Raw genomic sequence first — 11,045 nt, forward strand, 5'->3', positions numbered from 1 at the left:
TAGGTTTAAAATAAACAAAAAAATTAAAGATTTGGGGTGGGATTGAAAGGTAGGCAAAACAATTAAACAGTCTTGTTCAAAGAATGGCCTGGTTGATTGCTATTTTAGTCCAAGTTTTGAGATGCATTCCAGAAAATTGGTTTTGGCTGTTTATCATTTGAAGGTAACAATTTGGTCAGGGTAAACAAATCATTGTTGCCTGGGAAGTGTTTGTCAGGAGCTAGATCAATTTTGTGTCTTTCCTTGGAGGCAGGTTCCTCTATCCCTTTTTGTAAACATGTTATCAACAAACCCTAATTCCAACCTGAATGGTATGGATTTCTGTACCAAAAGCAGAAGAAATACATGCGACTACTCAGAAATGGAGACTACATACTGCTTCTTAAAGTACACACATCATAAAACACAGGCAATAAAGTACAAACATCCTCTGAAATGGGAAAATAAATTTCAAGTCAAATATTTATTTATTTATTTTTGTGCTGGTCCTGGGGCATGAACTCAGGGCCTGGGTGGTATCCCTGAGCTTTTTTTTCTCTCTGTCAAGGCTAGCTTTCTACTACCTGAGCCATAATTCCACATCCTGCTTTTTAATGGCTAATTGAATATAAGAGTCCCACAGACGTTCCTGCCTTGGGCTGGCTTTGAACTGTAATCCTCAGATCTCAGCCTTCTAGTAGGTAGGGTTACAAAGGTAAGCTACTAACACTTGCCTTCAAATATTTATGTATTAAGGGAGTAATATCCTGATTATGTAAAGAACTCTTAAAAGTTAACAGTAGAAATTATTATAAAGCAAATAACCCAATTAAAATGGGGGGAGTGCTTATGAAAAAATTAACATCCCTAATAATCAGAGAAATATAAATTAAAACAATGGATAGTTGGCTGTCTTATACCCACTGGTATGGTCATCACATGAACAAAACAAAAAGGAGTGTTGTAGAGGATGTAGGAGAATTGTAATAGTCACACATTATTGATATGATGACTGTATAATGATTTTTACCATTAATACAACTTCCATAGAATTCAGCAATCCCACTATTTCCTATATCCAAAAGAACTCAAATTAGGGTCTTAAATGCTGTTTATATCCACATGTTTACAGCATCAATACTTACAATAGCTAAAAGGTATGAACAAATGAACTGTCCATTGACAACTGAATGGTTGATTAAGGCTCTGATGAGTACAGATGTTGTGATGTGGAAGAGAAAGTCCCTACCCACTGGGTTATATGTTATTCTTCAGGGGCCAGTCGTTACAGGGTTGGGAACCATTAACATAGACACACATCTGGCTTTCTCTCTGCTATCCTGTACCAGAGACACAGAGTGTTTCTTTGTTTTTCCTATTCTCAGACTGGATCCTGATATGTGGGCCTTTGGTCAATCAGCTCACTTTGCCAAGACTCCTTCATGAGGAGTCCACCCCCACCCCCCACCCCCGACTGCCCTGGTTATGGGCTTGAACTCAGGGTGCTGTCCCTAGGCTTTTTTGCTCAAGTCCAGCACTCTACCATTTTGAGACACAGCTCCACTTCTGGATTATAGGCATGAGTCACTGGTGCTGGTATGTTTTGGTTAGGTCTGCCTTGGACAACAGCCCCTCCCTGCTTCTTTTTTTTTTTTTTTTTTTTTGGCCAGTCCTGGGCCTTGGACTCAGGGCCTGAGCACTGTCCCTGGCTTCTTCCCGCTCAAGGCTAGCACTCTGCCACTTGAGCCACAGCGCCGCTTCTGGCCGTTTTTTCTGTATATGTGGTGCTGGGGAATCGAACCTAGGTCCTCGTGTATCCGAGGCAGGCACTCTTGCCACTAGGCTATATCCCCAGCCCCCTCCCTGCTTCTTTACCTGCCTGAAACCAGTAATCACCTGACTGTCAATCACCTGACTGTGAGTCAGCAAAGGACCCCAGACTCTGAGGTCACTTCCTTATTCCTTGAGGTCACATCCTGGACCAGCCTGGTCACGCCTTCCTTGGACTGAGAGAGGTTCACCAGGCTCTGAACTCACTTCGGTATCTGCTACGGCCCCTCCTCCTGTCTTTCCCTATGTAATTTGGCTCAACGTAAGTCCTCACTCTTTCTCTCTTTCTTTTTCTCTTCTTCCTTCTCCTCTGTCTCCATGTGCCTCCATTTTGTGTTGGCCAGCAGTTGGCTTTCCCCCCAATAAACTATTTTTTTGCCTGAACCATATGGTGGGTTTCCTGTCCTGCGAACCTTACAGTTTTGTTTTTTTAATAAATACCTAGGTAGATAATTCGTTTGAGACTTGATAGTCAAAAGGACATGCTCCATTCACAGTAAAGTGGACCAGGCTTCCTCCTCCTGCACCATGCATGAGTCACAGACATGGGTAGTTTTCCCAGCCCCAGCTGATCATAGTTGTGTAGGTCTTTGGTTAGCTCACTCTGCTTGGAGTCCCTTGAGGAGCTGCATGGATTCCTTTGTGGGGAGATGTGTATGCTGGCAAACATGGAGCTGGTCAGTGATCTTAGGACTCTGGTAGGCACAGAGAAGTATTCTCCGCTCCTCTACTCTACGGCACTGGTGGCAAGAGCTCTTAAATGATTTTTGTTAAATCCAGATCAGCCCCATGGTTAATTCACTCACTTGGGAGTTCTTCATGGAAATCTCTACTGTTTACTTGTAAATACTGCTCTGTGTAGTGATCATAGGAATATAGCAGGCACAGAAAAATGTAGCCAGTACTCTCTCTCCTGCACCTTGTTGGAAGTAGAGCTACACGCTGGGAATGTGGCTTAGTGGTAGAGTGCTCACCTAGCATGCATGAAGCCCTGGGTTGGATTCCTCAGTAGCCCATAAACAGAAAAGGCCAGAAGTGGCACTGTGGCTCAAGTGGTAGAGTGCTAGCCTTGAGCAAAAGCAGCTCAGGGACAGTGCCCAGGCCCTGAGTTCAAGCTCAAGACTGGCAAAAAAAAAAAAGTAGAACTACAGAGGAGCAGATGGGCTTTCACATCTCTTTGTTTCCTTCATGTTATATGACTTAGGTTAAAGGGAAAATAGAAATGAAATTAGAACAAAAGGCATTAGAAAAGATGCATGATAGGATGAAGAAAATATATCCATCCCAATTCTTTTCATTCACAGCTCTGGGCATATTCAGAATTACTTAAATGTGCCCAAATACCTGATGTTGACCACTGATAGATATTGGATTAAGGACCCAATATTGCTTTGCTAAGTACCTAGAGATATTTTGGTAGACAGTTGGGGACAGAATTTGCTGATGAGCTTAATTGCTTAGCAGTGTAAAGTGGAAGAAATGAGGAGGTGAGATCTGAGTCCCACTGAAGGGAGGTATTTGAGGTCTGGGAATATCTACTGGAGAAGCACTAAGTTCTGGGCTCTGAACTGAATAATATAAACCGATTCCACATCCTCTTGCAGATCTTTGATAGAGTTTCTCTGAGATGAAGGCTTTTGTGTGACAGGAGTCTAAATGGAAGTAGGAAAAGTGCAGAATGTACAATATAATGACAGATGCTTAAACAGATTTCAACCAGAGATAAAGGCCCAGCTGACCCTAGGGTAAAAAATACTAGTAAATTGAGGGTCTAATAGGAATTGTCTTTTAAGGGGCTCATGAGCCTAATAATCCAAAATGGTTATTTCTTCTATTGGACAAAAGATTGAATGAGAACACAAACAGTATGAAGGATTGATACTGGGTCTCAGAGTAGAAGCCAGTAGGGCTGCCTCAGGTCCACCATGCCACCAGCAACTTCAAGACATCATCCACTCTATATGGATTGGAAGTAGATGAATAAAAAATATAAGACAAATTCCCAAGTTATAGCCAATATAGGAGTCAAAATGGTAGATGAAATAAAGTATAGCATATAAAAATCATCTCCAGAAACAGAAAGGAAGAGAATCCAACCAATTAGAAACCTAAAGAGAAGTTGGTTGAATATCAGAAATAGATAAGAGAATTCAGGAGACATTTCCTGATCTGAAAAGGTGAAGCATAATTGGTATTCAAGAAGAAAAGAGCCTGGCACTGGTGATACACTTATGAAAATCTAGATACTTAAGAGACTGAAATTTTTGGGATCCCTGTTGAAGGCCAGCCTGAGCAATGTTTACAACCTCAATGAACATCTTGACACAGTGGTGCATATCTATTATTCTAGCTTCTGGGAAGTATGACACACAGGAATTATTCTTAGATGTGTGCATGAGAGAAGTAAGACCATATCTCAAAAATTATTGACTGGGGTTTATTTTTTATTGGGCTGGAGTTATGATTCAACAGTTACAGCATCTACCCAACAAACAAGAGAACTGGAGTTCATATCCCAATAGTAGAGAGAGAGAGAGGGGAAAGAGAGAGAGAGAATCCAAAGGAGCCATATGAAGACATAATGGAGGGCTGGGTATGTGGCTTAGTGGTAGAGTACTTGCCTAGCATACATGGAGCCCTGGGTTGGATTCCTCAGTTCCACATAAAACAGGAAGAAAGAAAAGACATAGTGGATATGATTAATCTGAAGAAATGAACAATAATCAAGATATAGGATGTAAAGAGATCTTAAGTAACATTCATCCAAAAGAGAGGTTCCAAATATTATAATCATAAACAAACAAAAAATGGAGAGGTATTAAAGAAAGGAATTCATCACATACAGAAACCTGTGGTTCATGCCAGAGCCAGATGGTGATGTCAAAGTCCTGGGTTAAAAGTCACAACCACCCAACAATAACTTGCCCATATAGCTAAATTAATACCCATAAAGTGAGATTAATGCATAGCCACTTGAGTTACTTTACAAGAATAGTTAATGGGGATTCCTTGAGCTACAATAAATGACTGTAACATAAAAAAATTTAAACAAATCATATAAATAATATGGACCATCATTTAAAATAATTTATCTAGTTGTTACAAAGTTAAGTAACTTTAGGCCTAGTATGTGGATCAAAGGAAAATTTTAGTAATTATCACTAAATTAAGATTCACAGAGAACATTTGAACAATGTGTCCAAGTGTAGTGGCTTATACATGAAATTCACTGCTTAACACAGACATCAGAATAACAGTTCAAGTCCAACCTAGGCAAAAGTTCAAGAGATCCAATCTCAACAATGAAACACTAAAGAGAGACACATACCTGTCATCCTAGCTATACATGAAGCATAAACAGGAGGGACATGGTCCAAACTGTTCAAGTAAAAGTTTGAAATCCTACCGAAAAATAACTTTAAAAATGCTCAGGTGTGGCTCAGTTGTGACAAAGTGCATGAGTGGAATTCAAAGTGGAATGAAGGTGGGTGGGCCTATGAGGAAAGGCATACAGTGATCTTAGTATGGTATGGGGATAGTTCAATGTCTTCAGTGTGCTGGTGGTGAAATATATTTATCTATTTGACAAAATATGGGAGTTATCCATGAAGGCAAGTTCTCCCCATAAAAACCAGTGAATGTAAAACTATAAAACCCCACTGAGAGCTTCAGTATAGGTAATTTGTGTATCAGTGGCATTGGTATATGAAATTTTCTGATTTTAAGACTATATCCCTAAAGATCCACTGTCACACAGGTACGGATTACAAATAGAAGATGGAAAAACAGAGGAATGAGTTTCAAGCCAAATCCAAGTTTACCACCAAAATTGTGGATTAAATAATCTAGCAGCAACTATCTCCAGAAAACAGAGGAAAAGAAGCCAAAATGATAGAGTGAAATTGATAGGTGAATGAAGGATAACTAGGAATGGCTGTCATAACTTAGAAATCTGCTCTTGCCACAAAAAGACAGCCATAATCTTGGGGTTGAGAAGACTCACATGAATAAGAAGCCCCTAAATAGAAAGAAGACAGATTCTAATCTCGGGATTCAGAGAGGTTATTGAGAAGTAAATATACAATCATGAGCCCTATCTCCTGCCCCAGGAACATACCTGAATAGTTTGAACAAAGAGAGCTTGTTGTATCACTGTTGTAATCACTTTCAACATGCCATGTGAAACCGTAGCTTCTTTGTTGATGATCCTCTTGTATCCCCTTCCTGTGGTTGTACCTGCACTATCACTGTATCTCATCTGAGTACACTGGATACTGTATATTCATGTATTAGAACTAGGGAAGTGAAGGGGAATATCAAAATCGAGAGATAAGGGATAAAAAGACAAACGACTCTAAAAGCAACACTTTCAAAACTGTTTGGTGTAAACCAACTGAACAATTCATGGGGGAAGAGGGAGAGGGGGAGGGGGGAATGAGGGAGGAGGTAACAAACAGTACAAGAAATGTACCCAAGGCCCAATGTATGAAACTGTAACCTCTCTGTACATCACTTTGACAATAAATAAGAAAAAAAAAAAAGTGCTTGGATAATAAGAGACAAGTATCTGGAGAACCCCATGGAGAATGCCCTCCCTCCCCTGGCGGCCCCCCCATACCCAGCCGATGAAGCTACTAGCACCTAGTTTTCAGATGGAAGCTTCCTGTCTCCTACCTTTCCCCAATGGAAGCCCCATTTTGCCCTACACAAAGCATACAAGGTAGAAATAGGGCGTAAGCTCAAAACCATACCAAACTTTAAAAACAAGATAAATCTTGATACAAACCCTTACCTTTCTTCCATTCTTCTGTCAGGAAATGAAGAGATAACTTGTTTGTATGGTGTCCTCTGGAATTGAAGGATGCCAGGGGACCCTTTTATCTTTGTAAAACCAGGGGCTTGCTATAGAGAACAATCTTGTGGCTAGTGAGGCTTTACCAAGGTGTTAGACAGCCCCTGTGGTTTCATCAGCCACCTGAGTAATTTAAAACGGTATCCTCCACAGAGAAGTCTTTCAACATCTGCACAATTACAACTCATAACCAATTTCCCCTTCCATCTCATCCCATAGGGATGTTTCTGGACATCTTCCCATTATCCATTTATTTATTGGCTTCTCTGCTGCCATTTTACCTGATGTGTATCTCCCTTTTAATGTAATTGCTAAACCAAAACTATTAATTTCCTATGGGCAAAAGCAATGTTAAGCCCTGTGGGATTGCTTCTGAGTCTGAATAACTTAAAGAATAGAGTGTATCATAGGGTCATTTAAGGCCACTCTTGACCTGACTTCCATTTTCCCCTTATTTTTCTTATCACTAGTAATTCACTCACTTGTTCATTCATTCATTCATTCATTCATTTGTGTGTGTGTGTTTTATTTCCAAATGACATAGAAATGAGTGAAGTTGAAAGTTTCATGAATTCTATCATTTTCATCATCCAAGGCCACTAACAGCCTCTCGATACATTCCATTTTTTTACAATTACTACCAAATAGTAAAATTGTATTTATTTATACTTTATTCATGTAAGTTGGTATATTAATTGACTTCTATAAAATTCAGAGTTCAAGTTCACATAGTTTAAAGTTCTGCCATTCAATGAAATTGCTATTTATTTTTGTTTACTGTAATATTGAAGTTTTAGTCATTGCTTATGATTTTCTTTCTTATGAGTCATACTACAAATAAATTTAGTTTTATATTATTTCTTAAATGTAATATGAATTATAACCTATTCCAGTAATTCAAGGAAGTTCTTAAATGAATTCATTCTGCAGATTTTTCTGTTGTTGTTTTTAAGATCTGGTATTAGGTTAGGTGAGATCTTCCCAAATTTGTATGTAGAAGTCCTAACAACCAGAAACTCCGAATTCCATAGATCCGCACATGGAGTCTAAATAAAGAACAAAGTTGAAATGAGTTTATTTGTGTGTGATTTAAACCAGTATGACTTGTGTCATACTGAGAGGAGAGGGGATTAAGACACAGACATAGGGCAATTAGATATGGGGAGAGACAAACTACAAGTCAGAGATTTCAGAAGAAACTTACTCTGAAAAAAATGGAAACAATGACTTCCACTGGGCCATAGAATGGGCATAAGGGACATCTAGGAGATATAAAAATGTTTTCTGTCTTTACTAGATTTTGAGCCACATGGGCATATTGATTTGACAACTCATTAAAATGCATACATATCTCTGCATAATAATTTTAAAATTCATATTATTAATTTACGTATTTACCCTAACTGATACACGGTAGTACTAAAATTATATCTCTTGAGGAGTTACTGTGTGATATTTTGATACAAGTATACATTGTGTAAGGCTTAATTCAGACTAAACAAATTTCCTTATGGTGAAAAGTTTCTAAATGAGTTTGTCTAATTTTGCTAGAGAGTACATTGTCATTATCTGTAAATACCCTAATGTTTAATAACCCACTAGAATGTCTTATAGCTATCTATTGATAACTTAGTACCCATTGATCCAACTTTTGTGTCAGTCTCATTTCACCTAACATAATGGTCCTCAGGTCTGACAATATTGTCATAAATGCCAATAATTTTTAATGACTGAATAGTATTTTAGTACACATATGTAAACATATAGAAGGTCTCAGAAAATACAAAGAGTAAGAAAGTACAGAGAGACATGTTTTTCTACTTGCCAACAAAATGCACCTGCATTTTATTGCAAAGGTGATGATGCACAGAGGGGTTACAGTTACATAAGTAAGGTAATGAATACCTTTCTTGTTGAACTTTGTTACCCCTGAAATCAGGGAGGAAATATATCTACTATCAGAGGGTGGTGAGCAAAAGAAGACAGCAAATTGGGATTTTTACATTTCCTTGATTAGAGTCTAAAACAACAATGGCTATGTGACCATATCTAAGGACATATCATCTGTCATGGGACTCTTTCCTATACCAGAGCTAAAAGTATAGCTACAGCTACAACTAGCTCTGAATTCTGATAGCTCCTCCTTTCCATTGTTTCTCCAAACCCAATAATGTAATATTCCCCCATCTCACCCAATTACTATCCCTGGTGGGGAAAGTTGTCAACATCCCATGTAATTTTTTTTCTAAATCTATACTAGTGAATTGTCCCATGAATAAACTCCTGTCAATCATTCCATTGTAACCCTCTGTTTCCAGCTAGAAATTTGACACATGCATAACAGCAAAGTAAAATACATGGCTTCTCTACTGACTACAATTTGTTTGGGGGAGCATTCATGTATGTCGTCTCTCCAATTGAAGGAAAATAACAAATGTTATACCATTTCAGTTAATCTGGATGGTTGAAATGAAGAGTAGAGGGAAATGTCCCAGGAAAGGGAACAGTTCTAATTCACAGTTTTCTCATAACACAGAGTTTAGCCTGCTAGTAAAAAGTCACAGGGAAAAAGCTTCATAACCTGTTTGTTCCTGAGAGAGCTACAGTTTGTTCCCATGATGCTCCATCCCAAGGTGAATGGATGCAGATCTAGATTACAATGTAAAAAGACAAGTTGTGCCCCCATGGAATGATGGCAAAAGACTCCCAAAGCAATACTTACAAAACCATTTGGTGTAAACCAACTGAACAGCTCATGGGAGGAGAGGGGAAGGGGGAGGGGAGAGGGGGAAATGAGGGAGGAAGCAACAAATTGCACAAGGAATATACCCACTGCCTTACATATGAAACTGTAACCCCTCTGCACAACACTTTTACAATAAATAAGTAATTAATCAGGGAAAACATTTCTTTCCATTTCCCCCCACAAAAAAAGACAAGTTGAACCCCAGCTAAGTCTAGGAATAAGAGTCCAAAGCCAGTCCATGGAGGAAAGTCCATACGACTCATCTCCAATGGTGCTGTGGCTCAAGTGGCAGATCACTTTCCTTGAGCAAAAGAGCTCAGGGACAGCACCCAGGTCCTGAGTTCAAAACACACCATTAAAGTCCGCTTCTTGATTAGTCTTATCTTTCCTCCATTCTTTCTACTTGGTTGTGTAGTAGTGAAGAATTCTTTGCAGGACATTTTGCCGCCCTGGAGTTCTTGGTCAGCCCTGTGATTCCCTGTCTGGGGACTCACCAGCAAATGAAAGTGTGGAAACTATTGAGTCCTGCTCCCTCAGCCTCTACCCACAATTACCCCATTACTTACCTTCCCTTGTAAATGGTTGATGTTTGGGGGCTTCTTGCTGCCAGCTAAGTACAAATGCCAAATGAAGTGAGCATCTTCTGAGGACCTGAAGGCTGGTAGGACTGTGGGCTGTGAAGGCGTGATTAAAATCATAGAAGTGCTATTTTCTTTCCTTTAAGCTTTCCTCCATCTTAGTAAGTGGCAACATTGCGTAAAAAGAAAACAGAAGGAAATAGAACAGATCTCTCCTTCTGGATATTTCCCAATTTTTTAGTGTGCTCTGGGACTGAAATAGAGTAGTTGGGAAAATGACCTCTTCACCTGGATAAAGCAAGAGAAAAGTAACTAAAACACTTGGGGAAATGACTTCTCATGTGTGGAAAGCAATGTATCTCAAAAAATGGACATCTGTCTTGCAGAAAGCATCTGGCAGAAATGATCTTGTGCTTCACAGGGTTTTTGGATAACAAGGCCTTTGTGTCACAAAATTTAGTAAACAGGTCAATCTTGAACATCTCTGGGCTCAGTTTATAAGGCAGTATGGCAGCAATGATGGAATATGCCAGGTGTCCAGAACAAACAAGAGCATTCTCCTCAAGGCAAATTACAGTCAAGCCTCCAACCAACTTTTTCACCATAAATATTTGCACTAGACCACTCATAGTAGCTGCTATCATATATGCCAGCACCTATGTCTAGGATTGTGTACTATCCCTTTCAATTTTCCTTTCCTTTCCTTTACTAGTGAAATGTATTAGTATCTTCCTCAATATGTCCTCAAACGCTTCGGTTTTTTTTTTGAGATATCACAAACTCTATCCCCAAGGACTAGGCTGGAGGCCTCCTCCCTCATACATCACCTGTTTCCAGTAACATTTGCTTGTCACCTCTGCCAAGATGAATATCATTAGTTCTAGTAACACATGGATCTTTCTCATTACAAATGAGAAAATTTCTCAGAGTGGACAAGGTTCTATACCCATCAGGTGCAGAGAAGCACACATAAGTCTAGGCCCCTCCACACTGCTAAGTGCTGTCTTATCCACCACATTTCATCCACTTGGATGCCTTCACTATTGGCAGGTTTTACTTG

Source organism: Perognathus longimembris, chromosome 13, assembly GCF_023159225.1.
Source record: "Perognathus longimembris pacificus isolate PPM17 chromosome 13, ASM2315922v1, whole genome shotgun sequence".
In the NCBI taxonomy this organism is placed as follows: Eukaryota; Metazoa; Chordata; class Mammalia; order Rodentia; family Heteromyidae; genus Perognathus; species Perognathus longimembris.